The sequence below is a fragment of the Strix aluco genome, chromosome 5 (genome assembly GCF_031877795.1).
Source record: "Strix aluco isolate bStrAlu1 chromosome 5, bStrAlu1.hap1, whole genome shotgun sequence".
NCBI lineage: Eukaryota > Metazoa > Chordata > Aves > Strigiformes > Strigidae > Strix > Strix aluco.
This window is the reverse complement of record NC_133935.1, coordinates 56,961,908-56,982,181: the sequence shown is the minus strand read 5'-3', so window position 1 is coordinate 56,982,181 and position 20,274 is coordinate 56,961,908.

Here is a 20,274-nt window from a genome sequence, read left to right as displayed (position 1 = left end):
ACTGTTACGGCATTAGATTGGAAGCTTTTGTCACAATTGCGCTCTACAGTGAGTTCTTATGGTGTTACTGGTGAACCGACTCGTCAAATGTTAGATTATCTCTGGAGTACTCAACTTCTTCTGCCTGCAGATTGTCGGGGTATAGCAAAGTTAATTTTCTCTCCTAGTCAGTGGTTGTTGTTTAATGCGCATTGGCAAGCGAGAGTATTAGAATCGATAGCGGTACAGCGGCAAGCAGGAGATCCATTACAAGGGATTACAATGGATGAATTAATGGGGTTAGGACCTTATGCTAGAGTAGAAGCTCAAGCATTGCTTGGTCCGGATAAAGTGAGAGAGGCAATGAGGTTAGTGAGAGAAGCCATAGAGCAAGTGAAAGAGCCAGGCGGAGTTCCAATGTATATGGGAATTAAACAAGGGAGAGAAGAAACTTTGGGCAGTTTTGTAGATAAGTTGGTAAATGCAATTGAAAGAGCAAGAGTATCTAGCTACATGCAGGGTGCTCTCTTAAAACAATGTATTTTGCAAAATGGCAATTCTGCTACAAAGAGTTTATTGAATACATTAGGGGCAAATTGGACTGTAGAGGAGGCACTTGAAAAGGCGTCATCAATACCCACTGGACCTCAGGCTTTTCTTGTAGAGGCAATAAAGAAATTAGGGGAAGGAATGAAAGAACAGGCTCAGGCTACTCAAAGTCAGGTTATGGCAGCCCTTGCGCCTCTCCAGACTTCAGCAGCAGCAGCAGTTAAAGTGCAGACACCTCAAAAGGGGCAGCTGCGGTGTTACCGATGCGGAGCTCCAGGGCATGTACGAAAGAGTTGTACAGCCAGAAATGTATGGTGTCAAACTTGCCGATCCAACTCCCATAATGAGGGGGCTTGCCGCAGACGGTCGGGAAACTCCACACGGAGCGCGTTCGCCGGCCGCCGCGCAACGACGAAAATTGCAGCCGCAGTGCAGTCCTTCAACCCGCCACCCGGGGAAGTCTCGGGTTGGACCTGGCAGCAGCAGTAGATGTTATCCTGTTAACAAATAATCCTCAGACAATATCTACGAATGTACGAGGACCTATCATTATTAATGGGAGAGCCATGGGAGCTTTATTATTAGGAAGATCATCGGCATCACAATGTGGATTATTTGTTTTACCGGGAGTTATTGATGCAGATTATGAAGGTGAAATCTATATTATGGCATATACACTGAATCCACCAGTAAAGATTGCACAGGGACAACGGATTGCACAGCTGGTGCCCCTGCCACAAGTGACTCAAACAATACGACCAGTGACTGAAAAGAGTCGCGGAAACAAAGGCTTCGGATCTACAGGAAGCCTGACCCTGCTAACACTGAATCTGAGTACGAGACCCAGGAAGACTGTTCATCTGTCATTTCAAGGTAACGCAATAACTGTGGAAGGGTTGTTAGACACAGGCGCAGATTCCAGCATACTGTCGCCTTCTTCTTGGCCACAAGGCTGGCCGTTACAAGAGCATACCACTACCATCACTGGCGTGGGTGGTTTAACTTTAGCTAATCGAACGCCGCCCCTACAATTAACAATTGAAGGACAAACAGTCACAGCGGTGCTTGCTGTAGTGCAATTACCTCCAGGGGTAAACTGTTTAATTGGAAGAGATGTGTTAGCACAAATGGGAATAGTTTTGACAAACGATCACCATTTATTCTAATGGCCATTGCTTGGACTTTCCCGATCCCTATAACTTGGACATCTGACGATCCAATATGGGTAAAGCAGTGGCCACTAAAAAGGGAAAGTCTCGAGCAAGCACACCTGCTAGTACAAGAACAATATCAGCAAGGACATTTAAGATTATCTACTAGTCCTTGGAATACTCCGATATTTGTCATAAAAAAGAAATCAGGCAAATATCGACTTTTGCATGACCTTAGGGAAGTAAACAAACAAATGGAACCAATGGGGGCTTTACAACCAGGTATGCCGAATCCAGCTATGTTACCTTATGAATGGCCTATATTGATTGTGGACTTAAAAGATTGTTTCTTTACGATTCCGCTTCATGAAAAGGACATGCGTCGATTTGCTTTCACTTTACCAACAATAAATAGAGAAGGGCCAGATCAACGGTTTGAATGGACAGTTTTACCACAAGGAATGAGAAATAGTCCAACTTTATGTCAGATTTTTGTAGATGCAGCCTTACAGCCATTACGTCAAAAATGGACTAATGTTATAATTTATCACTATATGGATGATATATTATTTGCACAGAAAGAACCATTTACAGAAACACAGATAAAAGAAATTGTAAACACCCTTGCAAAGCAAAGATTGGTAATTGCACCAGAAAAGATACAAAAAACAGCTCCATGGAAATATTTGGGATTGTCTTTGATGAAACAAATAGTCACACCACAAAAATTGACAATTAATCCTGAAATTTCAACACTGCATGATGCTCAGAAGCTATTAGGAGATTTACAATGGCTAAAACCTATAGTGGGCATTCCAAACGAACTTTTACAGCAATTACGACCACTGTTAAAAGGAAATGACCCTGCACAGGTGGTGTCTTTATCAGCAGACCAGAGACGAGTGCTACAACAGATTATGGATCGTATTACTTCTGGACAAGTGCGTCGGAGAGATGCTGAGCTCCCCCTGGACATACTTGTGTGGATGGGTTCACAGCATTTGCTCGGAGCTATTACGCAGTCTAAAAAGAAAACGGGGGAGACATGGGTGCTAGAATGGATCACGCCAGCATTACAACAATCAAAATCTTTACTTCAAAAAATTGAGGCACTAGCAAATTTAGTAAAGAAAGGTCGTGTGCGAGTTATTCAAATAAGTGGAAGAGAACCTCAATTCATATACTGTCCAATGCAGAAGGAAACCATGCAGTGGTACCTGGCAAATAGCACAGCATTGCAGGAAGCCATGTTAAATGGGCCAATGATGTTGTCAACTGATCAATTATCTATGGAACCTTTGAGATGGTTAGGACAATTACATTGGATTGAACAGCCAAAAAGACAACAGGCGCCGATTCCGAATGCCATCACAGTTTATACAGATGCAGGAAAGAAATCTCAGACAGCAGCTATAACGTGGCAAGAAGATAATACATGGAAACACGAGATATTAAAAGCCACAGCACAAGACACACTACAAACTTTGGAACTGTTGGCAGTAGTTTGGGCGATGGTTAAGTTTAATGAACCATTGAATATTGTAACTGATTCTATGTATGTAGCAGGAATAGTAGTAAGGATAGAAGATGCAGAAGTCAGGGAAGTACAAAATAAGCGTCTCTATGAGTTGTTTTTACAATTACAGAGGGCCATAAAAATAAGGGAACAACCGTATGCTGTAATCCATGTTAGGAGTCATAAATGGGATATAGGACTTGGGGAAGGTAATGCTCGAGCGGACAAGTTGGTATCCACTGTTGTACATGTTCCCATGCCGAAAGACAAATTAGCAAAAGAAGCACATGACATATTCCATCAGAATGCAAAAGGGCTAAAAACACAATTTGGCATCACGATGGCGGAGGCCACGGCCATAGTAAAAACATGCCCTGTTTGTAGTTTTCACAATAAAGGGGTTGGTATTGGAATAGGAGTTAATCCTAGAGGGACGAAATCTAATGAAGTATGGCAAATGGATGTGACTCACATACAAAGTTTTGGTAGACTTAAATATGTACATGTTACTATAGATACTTATAGCAAATATATATGGGCCTCTGCGCAGAGTGGGGAAAAGGCCACACAGGTAATCAGACACTTAACATGTTGTTTTGCAATAATGGGAGTTCCGAATACTATAAAGACAGACAATGGACCAGCATATGTCGGAAGTCGAATGCAAAGATTTTTAAACAAGTGGGGAGTGAAGCATGTAACAGGGATACCGCATTCTCCCACAGGACAGGCCATAGTTGAGAGAGCAAATGGTACCTTGAAACGTTATGTAACAAAATATCAGGAAATACAGGATGTACAAGAAAGATTAGCAAAAACATTATTTGTAATGAATCACTTGTGTATATTTGGAGACGCAGAACAACCACCAGCTATGTTACATTATGAAAAGGCAAAAGTAAGTGAGGGAAAGAAAGAGATATGGGTAAATTATAAGGATCCAAAAGATGGATTGTGGAAAGGACCAGCTAAAGTAGTAATATGGGGAAGGGGATATCTTTGTGTTTCTACACCAACAGGCACCGTATGGGTTCCAGCGAGATGGGCGAAACCTGCCGCACCTCCCAATGACACCGGAGGAGAGACAAGCTCATCGACAGCGGCTGAAGATCCAGCCTGTTTTGACCCAACTTGAGGGTCTACTCGGACATTCACTTTACTGGGCAACATTGTCAGATGTATGGAGAATTATAGAGGGGTTAAATGGGAATGTAATAAGAAGTGGGCAAAATTGTTTAAACTGCAACAATCCAGATCATCAAGCGTGGGTAAAGGTGTTTTGTGGAGGATGTGAAAAAAGATATTGGATACACCAATCACAGCTATATTTTGGGTTAAGATGTATTAACTGTCGTAACACATGGATTAATGACAACCCACAGAGGGCATTAGCAAGGTTTGCAGGGCAGCCAATTCAAGAGTGTTTCGGTTTGTGGGAAAATCGAGAGTCGTTATCCCTGGCAGCGGCTGTTTGGTGGCTGCAGCATCATAAGCAACGGTTAGAACAGGAATCAAAATCTGCATGTTTACAGACTGAGTGTTTCATACATAGTGCTATTCCTACGTGGATACAGATTGCTCCCCGTAGGTGGGGACAGATGAAAAGGCGTTACGTAGCAATAAAAGATAGAAGTACAAAGAACAATTGATTAATCAGGATTAGGAATTTACTTGTGTCTCCACAGATGGCAACCTTCATTAAGATCCTACCCAGCGTGATTGGCCTGTTTTGGACAATATATCAAGCTGAAGGCTGGATGGTTTCACAACCTAAACAAAATGTCTGGGTAACTTTGGCAAATATGACACATCAAGAAACCTTGTGCCTTTCTACTGCGAATCCGGAAAATCCATTCTCCACCTGTTTGGTGGGAGTGCCAGTAGACACATGGCCAATCCCACAAACCCTTCAGATTTTCTCTCTTTGCAACTCTCCAAAAAATTGTACAGATAATTGGGATGGTGTATACAGTCACCTTCCACAGGTTACGCAAGAACCCCAAGAGCTAGAGTTGCTAGGTTCTGTTATAATGGATGCTTGTGTGTTTTTTAATTACTCCTATAACACCACACGGAGAGGGCAAAATGTGAATGCAACTAATGCTGCTTATCATAATTCAACTGCTTGGTGCAATTATACTTCGACTAACATCTCACGATCTTTTGCTGTTCCTCTTGCATTACCTCCTGGTGTGTTTCTAATCTGTGGAGATCGTGCCTGGGGAGGCGTCCCATCTAAACTGAATGGAGGCCCGTGTAGCCTCGGACGTCTCACGTTATTAACACCAAATGTGTCAATGATTCTGAATATGACTCGAAAACATAAGCGAGTCCCAAGGACCGTTCATCGGTTTGAAAGTTCTTGTCGAGATAACGTTGAATTCTGGAATCCAGGCCAGATCATAACGGCCTCCATATTGGCACCAGGAGTTGGTGTTGCAAATGCCTTAACTACTTTGAATAAGTTGGGATGTTGGCTTAGCAAACAGACTAACGCTACTTCTTTAGCTTTAAGTGGTCTTTTAACTGATGTTGATAGTGTTAGACATGCTACTTTACAGAACAGAGCTGCAATTGATTTTTTGCTTTTAGCACAAGGCCATGGATGTGAAGATTTTGAAGGAATGTGTTGCATGAATTTGTCTGATCACTCAGAATCTATTTTCAAAAGCATACAGCAGCTAAAGGATGGTGTCAAACATTTAACAGAAGATGATGGATTAGATTGGTTAACAAGGATGTTTAAAGGATGGGGACTTTCTGGATGGTTGATATCTCTGATCAAGTCTGTGGGGGTCATGATCTTGGTAATTGTGGTTGTGCTTTTGATGTTGCCATGTATTGTCAGTCTTCTGCAAAGGGCCCTGCAGAAGACTGCCTCTGCAATATTTTTAGCACAAGTGCAAAAAGAAAACGGGGGAGATGTGGAGCAGTTTGCTAACAACTGGCTACGTGAGAAAGGGCACAGCACCGAGGAACTGCTGACAACGGCGACGTGATGGGAGAATACCGAAAAGTATCAAAGAAGAACAAAGAACAGAAGCAGGACTATGTAGAAGGCCTTGCAGAAATCATAAAGGGAGAGATTGGTATTTAACCTTAGCAACCAATGTATCTAACCTTAGCAACCTATAAGGAGCTTGCTTTTTGCAATATGTATGAACTAATTATTGTGGATATAAAAGAAGTGTGAGTACTAATAAAGTTGAGCCTTTGTGCATTAAATGATGGCTGGGCTCCCACTGCGTTCTTTCAACACACCATATCCCTCAGCGCTATGTCAACCCGACTCTTGAACACCTCTAGGGATGGGGACTCCACCACCTCCCTGGGCAGCCCATTCCAACACCTAACAACCCGTTCTGTAAAGAAATACTTCCTAATATCTAGTCTAAACCTTCCCTGGTGCAACTTGAGGCCATTACCTCTTGTCCTATCACTTATTACTTGGTTAAAGAGGCTCATCCCCAGCTCTCTGCAACCTCCTTTCAGGTAGTTGTAGAGGGCGATGAGGTCTCCCCTCAGCCTCCTCTTCTCCAAACTAAACAACCCCAGTTTCCACAGCCGCTCCTCGTACGACATGTGCTCCAGACCCTTCACCAGCTTCGTTGCCCTTCTCTGGACACGCTCGAGTAATTCAATGTCCTTTTTGTAGTGAGGGGCCCAAAACTGAACACAGTAATCGAGGTGTGGCCTCACCAGTGCCGAGTACAGGGGTAAGATCACTTCCCTGTCCCTGCTGGCCACGCTGTTTCTGACACAAGCCAGGATGCCATTGGCCTTCTTGGCCACCTGGGCACACTGCTGGCTCCTGTTCAGCCGGCTGTCAATCAACACCCCCAGGTCCCTCTCTGACTGGCAGCTCTCCAGCCACTCCTCCCCAAGCCTGTAGCGCTGCTGGGGGTTGTTGTGGCCCAAGTGCAGCACCCGGCATTTGGCCTTATTGAAACTCCTACAGTTGGCCTTAGCCCATCGCTCCAGCCTGTCCAGATCTCTCTGCAGAGCCTCCCTACCCTCGAGCAGATCAACACTGCCACCCAACTTGGTGTCATCTGCAAACTTACTGAGGGTGCTCTCAATCCCCTTGTCTAAATCATCAATAAAGATTTTAAACAGGAGTGGCCCCAAAACCGAGCCCTGGGGGACACCACTCGTGACCGGCCACCAACTGGATTTAACTCCATTCACCACAACTCTTTGGTCCTGGCCATCCAGCCAGTTTTTTACCCAGCAAAGCGTGCAATCATCCAAGCCTCGAGCAGCCAGTTTTGCCAGGAGAATGCTGTGGGAAATGGTGTCAAAGGCCTTACTGAAGTCAAGGTAAACAACATCCACAGCCTTTCCCTCATCCAATAAGCAGGTCGCCCTGTTGTAGAAGGAGATCAGGTTTGTCAGGCAGGACCTGCCTTTCATAAACCCATGCTGACTGGGCCTGATCATCTGGTTGTCCCGCATGTGTTGTATGATGGTACTCTGGATGAGCTGCTCCATCAGCTTCCCGGGCACCGACGTCAAGCTGACAGGCCTGTAACTTCCTGGATCATCCTTCCGACCGTTCTTATAGATGGGCATCACACTGGCCAGGTTCCAATCTGTCGGGACCTCCCTGGTCAGCCAGGACTGCTGGTAAATGATGGAAAGCGGCTTGGCGAGCACCCCAGCCAGCTCCTTCAGCACCCTCGGGTGTATCCCATCCGGTCCCATAGACTTGTGTATGTCTATGTGATGCAGTAGGTCACTGACTGTCTCCTCGTGGAATACAGGGGGGTCATTCTCCCAGTCTCTGTCCTCTGGCTGAGGAGGCTGGATTCCCTCAATACAACTAGTCTTGTTATTAAAGACTGAGGCAAAGAAGGCATTAAGGATCTCAGCCTTCTCCTCATCACTTGTTACCATGTTTCCTCCTGCATCTAGCAGGGGATGGAGGCTCTCCCTGGTCTTTCTTTTGCTACTGACGTACTTACAGAAACATTTCTTGCTATCCTTGACTGCTGAAGCCAGGGTAATTTCCAGCTGGGCTTTAGACCTCCTGATTTCCGCCCTGCATAGCCTCACAGCCTCTTTGTAATCACTGTGAGTGGCTAGTCCCTTCTTCCAAAGGCCGTAAACTTTCCTTTTCTCCCTGAGTTGCAGCCAAAGCTCCCTGTTCAGCCAGGGTGGTGTTCTCTGTCGCCGGCTTCTCTTACAGCACCTGGGGACTGCCTGCTCCTGAGCCATTAATACTTCCTTCTTAAATAGCGCCCAGCCTTCCTGGACCCCTATACCCTTCAGGGTCGTCTCCCAAGGGATCCTTTCAAGCAGGTGTCTAAACAAGACAAAGTCAGCTCTTTGGAAGTCCAGGATGTCAGTTCTGCTTAGCCCTCCCCTGGCCTCTCTAAGAATAGAGAACTCTATTATTTCATGATCGCTGTGCCCTAGTCGTCCTCTGACCGCCACATCATCCACCAGTCCTTCTCTGTTCACAAAGAGGAGGTCCAGGAGGGCACCTTCTCTGGTCAATTCACTCACCAGCTGCGTCAGGAAGTTGTCTCCCACACATTCCAGGAATCTCCGGGACTGGTCCCGCTCTGCTGTGTTGTATTTCCAGCAGATGTCTGGGAAGTTAAAGTCTCCCACAAGAACAAGGGCAAGTGATCATGAGATTTCTCCTAAATGCCTATAGAATACTTCATCCACCTTTCTGTCCTGGTTGGGTGGCCTATAGTAGACTCCTACTACAACATCTGCCCTGTTGGCCTTCCCCCTGATTCTAACGCAAAGGCACTCCACCCTGTCTTCCCTACACTTGTGCTCAAAGCAATCATAACAGTCCCTAACATACAGCGCCACCCCACCACCTCTCCTTCCTTGTCTGTCCCTCCTAAAGAGCTTGTAGCCATCAGCAGGCGCACTGCAGTCATGGGAGACATCCCACCATGTTTCCGTAATAGCCACAACATCATAATTTTCCTATTTCATCATGGCTTCAAGCTCCTTCTCTTTGTTACCCATGGTGCGTGCATTGGTATACATGCACTTCAGATGGGCTGATGTTTTGCCCCCTTCCCCCTTCAAATCTAGTTTAAAGCTCTGTCAATGAGCCCAGCTAACTACTGCCCCAAGATCCTTTTCCCCCTCTAGGACAGGTGCTTCCCATCCAATGCCAAAAGGTCTGGGGTCTTGTATACCAACCCATGATTGAAAAATCCAAAGCCCTGACGGTAACACCAGTCTTGGATCCACAAGTTCATCTGTTGAGTTCTCCGGTATTCTTCTTCATCCATCCCCCCAACTGAAGGGATGGAGGAGAACACAATTTGTGCCCCCGACCCCTTAATCACTTTCCCCAAGGACCTGAAAACTCTCTTCATTGGTTTAGGACTTCTCCTGGCAATGTCATCACTACCTACCTGAAAAACCAGGAGAGGGTAGTAGTCCTTGGGTCTCACTAGAGCGGGGAGTTTTGCCGTGAGGTCCTTGACCCGGGCCCCAGGGAGGCAGCAGACTTCCCTTTGAAGCGGGTCCGGTCTGCATATGGGGCCTTCAGTACCTGTCAGAATGGAGTCACCCACTACAATGACTCTTCTGGGGTTCTTTTTAGAACTGGTTTTAATACCTGGTCTAGAATGACCCAGCCTTGGTGGACCTTGGTCTTCCTCCTTGTTTGTCATTTGCTAGCATGTCTACATCAGGAGAAAGAGCAGTGAATGGCAAGTTACCCCTGTTTTATAGACATGATCTCTGATCTTCCTTATGAGGAGGGAAACTTTCATAAGTCTATATGTGGCACTTGTACCAGTGTTACAGCACAGGCATGGATCAGCAAAGAAACCATACCTGTATATAAGTACATGCTCTCCTCTACACAGACTGGTTAGCCCAAAGAATTACTCAGCTCTGGCTAACCAGTTGCAAAGCCAGTTGTCAGAGTGAAGGTTTGTGATGCTTGCGTGTCATGAAGCAACATCCAACAGCAGAGAACTGAGAGAACATTCAGCTCTGCCTTTGGCACTTGGGGAGCGATGGTGGAGTGCACACTCAGAGGGATGTGGGACATTGTTCCACAGTCACCTAGAAGCCCACATAGCAAAACCAGCATGTTTGACCACTCTGTGGTGCCCTACGTGGTGCCTGTGGAGCTGCAAGCTCTTCCATGAAGCAGAGTGGAAGAGGAAACTGATAGATTGTTTGGTCAAATCATACATACCCATAAAACAACCACCAATATGGGAGCAGGGAAGAGGGATTAGGAAAATGAAACATGTCAAATACTCAAAGCCATGCTAATTGTCATGGCTAATCACCCACAGGTTCCTACAATATTTCATAGAATCATAGAATGGGTTGGGTTGGAAGGGACCTTTAAAGGTCATCTAGCCCAACCCTCCTGCAATGAGCAGGGATGTCTTCAACTAGATCAGGTTGCTCAGAGCTCCTACCAGACTGACCTTGAAAGTTTCCACGGACGGGTCATCTACCACCTCTCTGGGCCACCTGTTCCAGTGTTTCACCACCCTCATTGTAAAAAATTTCTTCCTTGTATCTAGTCTGAATCTACCCTCTTCTAATTTAAAACCATTAGCCCTTGTCCTATGGCTACAGGGCCTATTAAAAAGTCTGTACCCATCTTTCTTATAAGCCCCCTTTAAGTACTGAAAGGCAGCAGTAAGGTCTCCCCAGAGCCTTTTGCTCATGTCTCACCATCACCAAGGGCTGAGCCCATGCTATTCACTGCTCAGAGCCCTGGAGTTGGTATTGCCTCTACCAATCCTGCACATAATTTTTGTAATGTATCTACAGCACATCTATGCTCATCACCACTATAAGCACGTACTCCTGATGTTCCTGGCCTGCCTCTCCTTCCATTTCTCATGTCTAAGTCCAGCCTCTTAATGCCACTCAGTAAATCTTCCTGCTCCCATATCAAGCACCTAGAGCAGAGTTTGGCTTTTGACGTATTTCTTTCCTTAGAGGGCTTCTCCTCTGAAATAAAGTCTGTTACTCCTGACCACAGCCACAGTCCATAATTTTGCACTGACTGGCACTCCCTGACCAGCTCCACATCAGGGCTTTCCTCAAAACCAGCAAGAAGTATGGTAGGCAGGAAAACTGAGTCTGGTTCCCTTTAATCTAAGCCTTCTGCAAGTCAGAGTGCTCTCACAACATAGGAAAAGCTAGTTTTCAAGACTTTCTGTATTCACCTCTTTCTACAAAAAACAACATACCAGATGAATAACAGATGAGGTGGGTACATATCCAATAGCTGAGCAATTCAATAATAACAAGGCACATGTTTGCAAACATCTGTCTGTCACTGCAAACAAATCCTAATCACTGTCTGTGCCTGTGTCTGTAGTACTTCAGGACTCTGCTCATCAAATTGATCAGCTTTATCATCCCAGAACCAGACTTCTCCCTAGGAATCCTCGATGATGAAGTTAGGCAGAGAATTTCACTGAGGAGTAGAACACCTAAATACCTTTAAGGATCTAGCCTTGAAGATCAATATCAAACTTGGCTGTAGGCAAAGGAATTACACTTGAAACATTGGTTTCAGAGAAAATGAAGACATTTTCATGTAAATCAGCATATAATTGATCCAACTGATATTGTATTCAAGGAACAAAAGTGACAGGCATACATTAGCAGCTGTCACACTCTTATGTTCAACTTCCCTTCCCCATGCCATTTCACCAAATAGCTTCACTCCAGTAACCACTGTGCAAGGTCAGAGCTGTCTGAAAATACATATCCTGAATAAAACAAGCACATACATGAAAAATCAGCTTCAGTGGATATTTTCTTTGTGCTGCTTTTACTTGTGAAAATTCTCAGCTTTTAAACTCTGTGTAGACTCTGTGACCTGGAGGTAGAGAAGATATGGTAATGGAGTGGGTCAACTTTTCTGTTTGTTGCTTTTTAAAAGAAGTTCTAGTGCTTATTGAACTGATGAAGTCTGGTTGCCTATGTTTTTTTTATCTTGTGGTTGATTGCAAACTGATTAAAGCTTCTCCCAGCGAAAAGGCACTTATAAGAGCTCTCTCCAGAGTGAGTTCTCTAATACATGAGCTCATGCTTCAGCCTTTGCTTTAGTCAGGACACTTCAAGAGTCTTCTTCCATCTATCTGGCTGCCTATTTCCACAAAATTTATAAGAACATAATTATCTTTTAATTAATTTAATTCATCTTTAATTCATTCAACAAATTCAAATTTGTTGCTCTGTCGCTGGCAACAGAGAAGCACAGTGTGATTATGTAAGAGACTGGGCTAAAAACCACCGCAGGACTTCCCTCCTTCCCTCTCTCTCATGCATGCACACACATGCAAACAGGGAAGAAAATGTATAAAAATGCCTTAACATATGTGAGGAGAGAAATGAAGCCTGATAGAGGTCCCTCATCTGTACTCTTGCCCTTGAAACTGCAGTGATCTCTGAAGATCTTCCTACCAACCTGCAGGCTGGTGGGAATTGCTTCTGCTGCTGTTTCCCACCCAGTGACTTCCTCCCCACTGTCCTTGAGCAAGGGAAGCATCTCCACTCCAAACAAGATATCCACTGCAACTATTGCTGGAGCAACCTCAGTGGCTACCAGCAGCATTGAGCACTTAAGGCCAGACCCACAAAGCTGAAGGATGCTCCTGTCAGGAGAAATATACTGCTACCTGGGAAAAAAAAAAAAAAAAACAAACAAGAGGATCCCAGAACGCTTCACTTTATCTTTCCTTGTTTCTTGCTGGTCTGTATCATTACAGCTTTATGTGTATGTAAAGAGAAATGGAATTAATTTTTTTTAAACTAAATCTCTTCTTTTTTCACCGTAAAAGTAGGTCAAGCACAAATCTAAAGAATGTTTCTTCAATACATTTTCTGCCATAAATCTAGCTGGTGCTCCACTGTTTGTTGCTGCAGTCTACTAATATATTCAATCTCTTTACCGCAAGGGATTTCATTACAGTCCCATTAGCAATCACTCAGAAGTTTTAGAGTGCTGTCTCCATCCAGTGGTAAAACGTTAAAAATGCTGCTTTCCTGGAGTTTCAGCTTTTCAGACTTTTTGCAAAACGTGATATACATTATGTCCTGATTTTAAATTTTACAAATTGTAACTGGATAACAACATTGCAGGACCATATATGAGACCTAAAAATTCCCATTCCATCTGTAAAAAAAGTGATCTTTTTATCATAAAAACAGCAAATGCTATGTGTTTTAATTCTTATTGTCCTTCAGTTTTCAACTTTCACTTTGAAAGCTGGTGTCCTTCTGCCAATGTAACTGTCTATGGAGACAAGTTAGCGGAGTCTCATCCACGTCCCTCTCCCATTCCTCCTCCAGTTTAATATGGCTACATCAATAACCTCTTTGCTAATGTAAGAAAAGAGCGCTTCTGGCAGTTCACATTTTTCAGATGTGGCAGCAGCAGAATGCCACTACGGAGAGTGCAGGGTTAGACGAACTAAGGCGGCTTCACCAGCATAGACTCAGTAATTAGTTAAGCTCCTGCTTCATTGCCTTTCTTATGCCACGTTGATTTTAGCTGCCATGGACAGAAAAGAACAAAATGCAGGCAGAGTTGGCTATCAGTACTCACAGGCACGCCAGGTTTATTCCTCACTGTAACAGCTTGTGCTTTAAGTCTTCCAGAGACAGGATGCCCCAGCGTGACTCTTACCTTGCCCTCCAGGAATACATTCGTGTTTTCCCTTCTCTTTGTTTCTGGCTTGGCCTCAACAAACATTTGGTCCCAGATTCTCCTCACAGAGAAGAGAAAAACTGAAGCTGTCTTAGTAGGGCAACAGCAACTTTATCAAAAAACGGTGTGAAAGGTTAATTTAGATGATAAGTGGCCTGTGCCAGGCTCTCAGCATTGTTACATTGACCTGCTTTTTGTTTTGTTTTGTTTTTCCTAATTGCTTTCAAGTATGCCAAGGTCTGGCTGATCTCCAGAAACCAGGAAGAGAAAAATAGTGCAACTCCATTTCTAACCCATCTCCTTGGACTACCCTCAAAGGCAGTGCTGGCACTGTTCAGACTGGGGGTCTTTGTATTCTGAGAATGCTGCTGAAGCCTGTGCACATGCACTGTATGTTCTATGCGTGTGTGAAGCTGCAGTATGGGATTGAGAAAAATCGATTTTTTCAATATTACCTTTCAGCATTTTAAATCCATGTATGGCTCGTTGTCTTTTGAAGGTAGAATATCTCTAAAGTTGATAAAGAGACTTGGCAGTAAAGCTGTGCCTGAAACGTTTGAAGAGTTTGCTGCTGAATGCTCAGTTGCGATTCCCATCGTCTGCCAGGTCATACCCTTGATTCCAGAAAGTTTTTAAATTAGTCTTGCCAGAAAGTTCAGGAGTGTTTGGACCACCTCCTTGTTTTGGATCAGTTCCTAGCTTACAGCCTTAGCAACCAACTTGATTCATTCAAATGGTCCTTCTAAACTGAACAGGATTGGCAAACTACTAGGAACATATGAAGTTATGTATGAAAACATGCTCGGAACCCAGTTTTAATCTCTCATTAGGCCAGAGTGCAAATCTGGAAGTACTGAGGATATTTCTCCTTTCTTCACTGAAGTGCTAAGAAAAGCTATTAATTTTTATAGAAGGAAATGTATCTCCCTCAGGAAAAGCATTAGTTTATAATAAAATGAAGAATTAAACAATCCTCCTTTTCATTTTACACAGATTTCTTTAAAATAGATAATCCAATTCTTTGAAAAGACGTGACCTTTTGAAAGAATTTTCTCCAAGTCTCTGGAACCTTTCCATATCTCTTCCTGGCCAGCTGTACACCCACGTACACCACCTCCCACTCTCAGGCTCCTTTGTCAAGGCGGTCATTCAGGCTGGAATTTGCTGGCTCTTTGATGAAGACTGAAGGGGCCAAAGGTCTTCTGCATAACTTACACAGCCAGATGAGGGCACCTGAGAGTGGTCTCCTATGCCTGGGAGAAGTTCTGTAAGTAAACCCAGCAACAACGCTGCTGGAGGAAACCTGCCCTAGACAGGGGCTCCTGCCCCTACTGCTATTTAGGTGGACCCCACATGAAATGTATTGCCTAAAAAGTATGCTTCTTTTTCCACTAAAAGACAATCAGAAAGGAGACAAAATTACTATCCTTGCCATTCAGGAAGAAAAGCATGGTGCCAAGGAGGTGATTTAAATACTAACTAACCTGAGAGCTACCAGCAAGTACCAGTAGAGCACAGACTCCTTCCTGAACAGTTTGTATCCAGCAGGGAGGCAATGACAGGATCTAGCCCCCCCTCATCACATTACTGCCAGCCTCACCTCCATTTTTCATCTTTTTTAACAGATGTATTCTCCTAAAAACTTGCTGTAAGGAGATACTTGTAATCACCTGCCTGCATTTCCAGATAATTACAGTGTTCATAAATGTATACAGTCCTGCTGATGAGACAGGCTGACTGATATTCAGCTGACTTGTCAGTTCCCAACCTTGTTCCCTGTGACTCACAAATTTTCTGGCCCCATCAGTCTGCAATGACCTGAGAGTTCTCCACCACAGTTTACACGGAAGTAACTCTGGCCAATTTACAATGCCCTTGAGAAAAGGCCCTGAACTGCCCAAACTCTCGTATAAGTCAGTCATTGTATTTAGATCCTCCAGTACACGGAATTATTCATGTACCCTTTGTCCAAGGAAAGAAAAATTAGATCATAGAAGTCCTTTCATGTAAAGCTTCCTCTATTAAACTAAAACAAGTCAAGGCAGCCATCACCCATTTCTTCACTGGACAATCTATACCTCTGCTTGAAGAGTTTCCAGACTCCCACAGTTACTTATAGCACTATGACCAAACTTGCAGGGCTTTTCTTAAACCACATCAGTCTTGTTCTGAGTAAACAGAAGAACTGGCAGTCACCATAAATCAGTGGATCCTTGCTTAGTTTTGTTTCTCAGTCATCTCTCTTGCTCATTTTTGTAAATAGCTCCAGTCTCAAGGATAAATAGAGTTGAAGAGTTGATATACCTACCCCCAGCATGCAGAGACTAGTGACCATCCCTCTTTCCAGCCAACCTCCTAATCTCTGCTAGGGAACTCTTCTAGAAGCCATAGTTGAAACTTTTTCCTCCCCTCATCCAGATGATGACTTTGAGGTTGAGTCTTTTAAAAAGACAGTACAGAGCAGGCAATAGCAACCCTGAATGTACTTCCAAAGAATCCCGCCCTTGGAGCTGTCTGCTTATCTAAAGCAAAGTTTGCTGTCTGTCTTCCAGGTCTGTACTGTGGTCACTGTGCTGTTCTATGCTGAGTAAAAACATTCTGAGCCCTGCCAGTATATCATTAGCTACAGGGTTGGTAAACACTGACTTCCCTCCTATGCCTTGAGGATTAACTTCTTACAATTACAGCTTGTGATAAATAACTGAAACTTAAGAGGAAAAAAAAATCTGTTGTCAGAAATCCTTCCTGACACAGCATTATTGCACTGAGTGCTAGGATTCACCCCTGTTCCAGCATTCCCAGGTTAGGACATACTTGTGTCTCTGGGAACGCAGTTCACCATTGCTCTGGCACTCTCTCAAAACAAACACTAATTCTGGATGGCAAGGAGGACAGAACACCCTTTGATCTGACTGCACGCCCCATATCTCACAGCTATCGTAGCTGTATGTGCTTACAGTTCTGCATCACAGAAGTATAGACTCAGAGAGCGCAGTGTTGCACTGTAACTAGAAGGCCTGACAGCAACCATGCAGCAGCACAAGGTGCTCTGTGTGTGTTGGCATGTGTCTATATGAGTTTGTATAGAAGCAAGTAAAAAAGAGGTGACAATCTCAGATATCCCTGAACAATCACCAGGCTTTGTAAAACTAAGTAGAAGATAATTTATAAAAGGGGATCTGAACTCAGGGTATCTTTTCTGAGAAGGTTTTTTATTCATATATTTAGCTTTTCAGGGAGAATGAAATACGAATGTAATTCTAAGACATATGTATGATAAGGACTTCTGAAAATATCTTACTAGTACCTTAACTAACTGAGGAAGCTGCAGCTCATCTTGACTGCTAGCCTCTGCAAATTAGCTGAAGTCATTTTAGGTTATAATAGTCCACTGACCAAACCTTCTCAATGACAGTCTAACTTCACAAGCCAGGAGTGAGTGTCAAATTGGCACATGATATATAACAAATCTCTGTTCTGGATTTTCTATACTCCTGCATAAACATTTTCACAGCAAACCGTAACAAAAAAGATGAGGAATGCAAATAAGACTCAATTTCTTATACTGTTCTCTTAAATATATCTGCCTTTCTTTTATCCTGATCTAATTCCTTAATTCTCTCTTTAATTCTGATCTGTATAATTCAGATTGCATAATTTACAGTTATCCATTGATTTTATAATCTAGCTCTCAGAAGAGCAGGTGCACTAGTATAGGTCCTAAAAAATTACCAATATAGGTGAAAAAGAGAACAAGACAAAAGTTTGTTCTTCTAATAAAGAACATTAATAACATTCATGAATAACACTAAGCATGCAGTCAGAATTCATCCTGAAAAGAGTACTTAATGAAAGAGAATTAAGAGTGACAGAAGACAGAATGGCATCTGCACAGAGACCTTCACATAGAGCTGAGCAGGAATGCACCTGCAAGACTACACTTGATAGAAGAAGACATATTAACAAGCTGGAAGGTGATCACAAAAAGTAACAGAATGATTAACAAACAAATATAGTATGGGATTTTGAGTTTTAAAACATCAGAATGGCTGCACTAGCTCAAATCAAAGGTCCTTCAAGTCTAGCACTCTGTCTCCAACCGTTCCAGTAACCTGGGAAGGTTAGCACAGAGTAAGCACATCTGGTGTTTTTCCCTTCTGCTCCCCCCAGCTCCAAATATGTTCTGCTCACGGAATTCCTGATCTTGAAGAGCTTTATCTGTTTATTAAACCCCAACAGAAAACTCTTCCAAGATGTGCCCAGTTTCACCCTGAATCTCTTTCATGGTCTTGTCACCATCCTATTTTTTTGCAATTTCTGTAAATCTACTATCTCTTGCATGAAGAACAGCTTATTTTCTTTGTTTTTCTGGAACTGACTGGTCCTTGTAGCCCAAAAGACAGTGAACAGTCAATCCCCACCCATTAGCTCATTACCACTGATGATTCTGTAGGCCTCTGCATATCCGCCCCCATGGCCACTTCTGAAGGCTGAAGAACACTAATCTGCCCAGTCAATCCTCATATGCAAGCCCTTCCATCTAATTATCCTTGCTGCCATTTTCCAAATCCCTTCCAGTTCTAACATCTTGAAGATCAGGGGATCAGATCTGACCACAGTAGTCACGTGGTAGGTAAACCATGGATTTATATGGTGGCGTAACTATGTTCTCTTTGCTGGTTACTCCTTCCTAAAATCTGGTCTGCTTTGCTCATTGCTCCTAAGCACAGAGCTGATGTTTTCCTGGACCTGTTCCCTACAACTACAAGGTCTTGTTAATGGTAATGGTCAAATCTAGGCCCATTATTTTTTATTTTACCCCATGAACATAGCTTTACATTCATATACTTTGAATTTCATTTGCCACTTTATTGTTCAATCATCCAAGGTTCTCAAATGTTACTCAGAAAACACTCACAAGAAGTGAAGCATCTGAATTAGTTGCTATGTAATAAAGACAAGTCTAACACAGCATCACTGATGTTATTAGTTTCAGTGTATTATAAAAGATACACTTAAGAACCCTGGACAGGGAAAATACCTAACTCAATTTTTCCACAATGATATCTGCCTCAAAGAGCAAATCTTGTTCTTTACTCTTTCAAGTTTTTAATACTGGTTTATGACCACTTTCACTTCACAGAGCTCTACAGATCAATTGAACAAATATGACAGGTTTTGTTCCCTAGGACACTGCTCTACTCACAGGAAGTTACAATAATCACTGATATTGCTAATTTACCTATACAAGAAATAACTGTGAAGAGATCACTCTTATAGCTGTTCTTTCACATTTTTAATGCAATAAAATTTTGGAGGCTATTTTTTTTTTCCCCTTACAAGAGTCCTTTATAACAGTTTCCCCAAAAAGAAACATAATCTCTACAGAAAGACCAGCATGTCAATGGATTTCTGGAAAACAAACAAACAAAACAAACAAAAAAAACCACCAACCTTTCCAAGGCAAAATAATCTCCCTGTCACTGTTTTGGGTACATGTTTACTTGCTGGTTTTTGAGACTTGAAATGGAGTAAAACCTTTGAGCATGTTCAGAGAAAACAAGCCTGTATTTCTAGAATGTGTTAGGTGACTAACATATTTTTAGAACCTAATTTGTGTATGTATTTGCCTTGAAGAAAACTGTATGGCTTACAAAAATGCACTGAACAATGGCTTCTTGTTTATTTCATAGGGGAGTACTGCTGTGCAATGTAGCATTTCCGTGGTCTTTAGGCTTCATGGACAGCAAGTAAACAGATTTATGGTATAGTTAGAATGGACTGTGGTTGTCATGAGGTGTGACAGCTGTTATTTTATAGTAGTTAAGTCACTGTGAAGTGACAATCAGCCACCTACTGGAAATGGTACATACAGGCATAAATAATCTGTATCCACATGATTCCTGCAGCATGTAAATGCAATAATGTAGTCCTATTCCCTCATTCAAAAGCACTCTCCTTGGCACATCAAGACCGCTTATCGGGCAGCTGTGATCCTCCATGACAAATTGCCCATTTCCCATGCTTACCCATTCTTTATAGCACGATCCACCCTTTCTCAAATGTGCAGTCTTGTTGCATTTGCAGTTTTTCCCATCCACATCCTTTTTAATACACAGAATGATTGAATTACTACTAAATACACAGATGTGAAAATAACCACCTATGTCTTCTCCAGTAAAGATCCATGCATGAAAAAAATACGTTACTATCAACATAAAACAGGGTAATTCCTGATCCACCTTCATCACAACAGAAGAAAGATGTTTCAATAGAAGCACTGCATACACAGGACATGTTTTGTAACACAGCCAAAAACATTACCTGATGCAGCATGTTAATCTGACACTGATTCAGGAGGCAAGACCTGATTGAGTAGAGTCAGAATAAGGGTACAACATCGG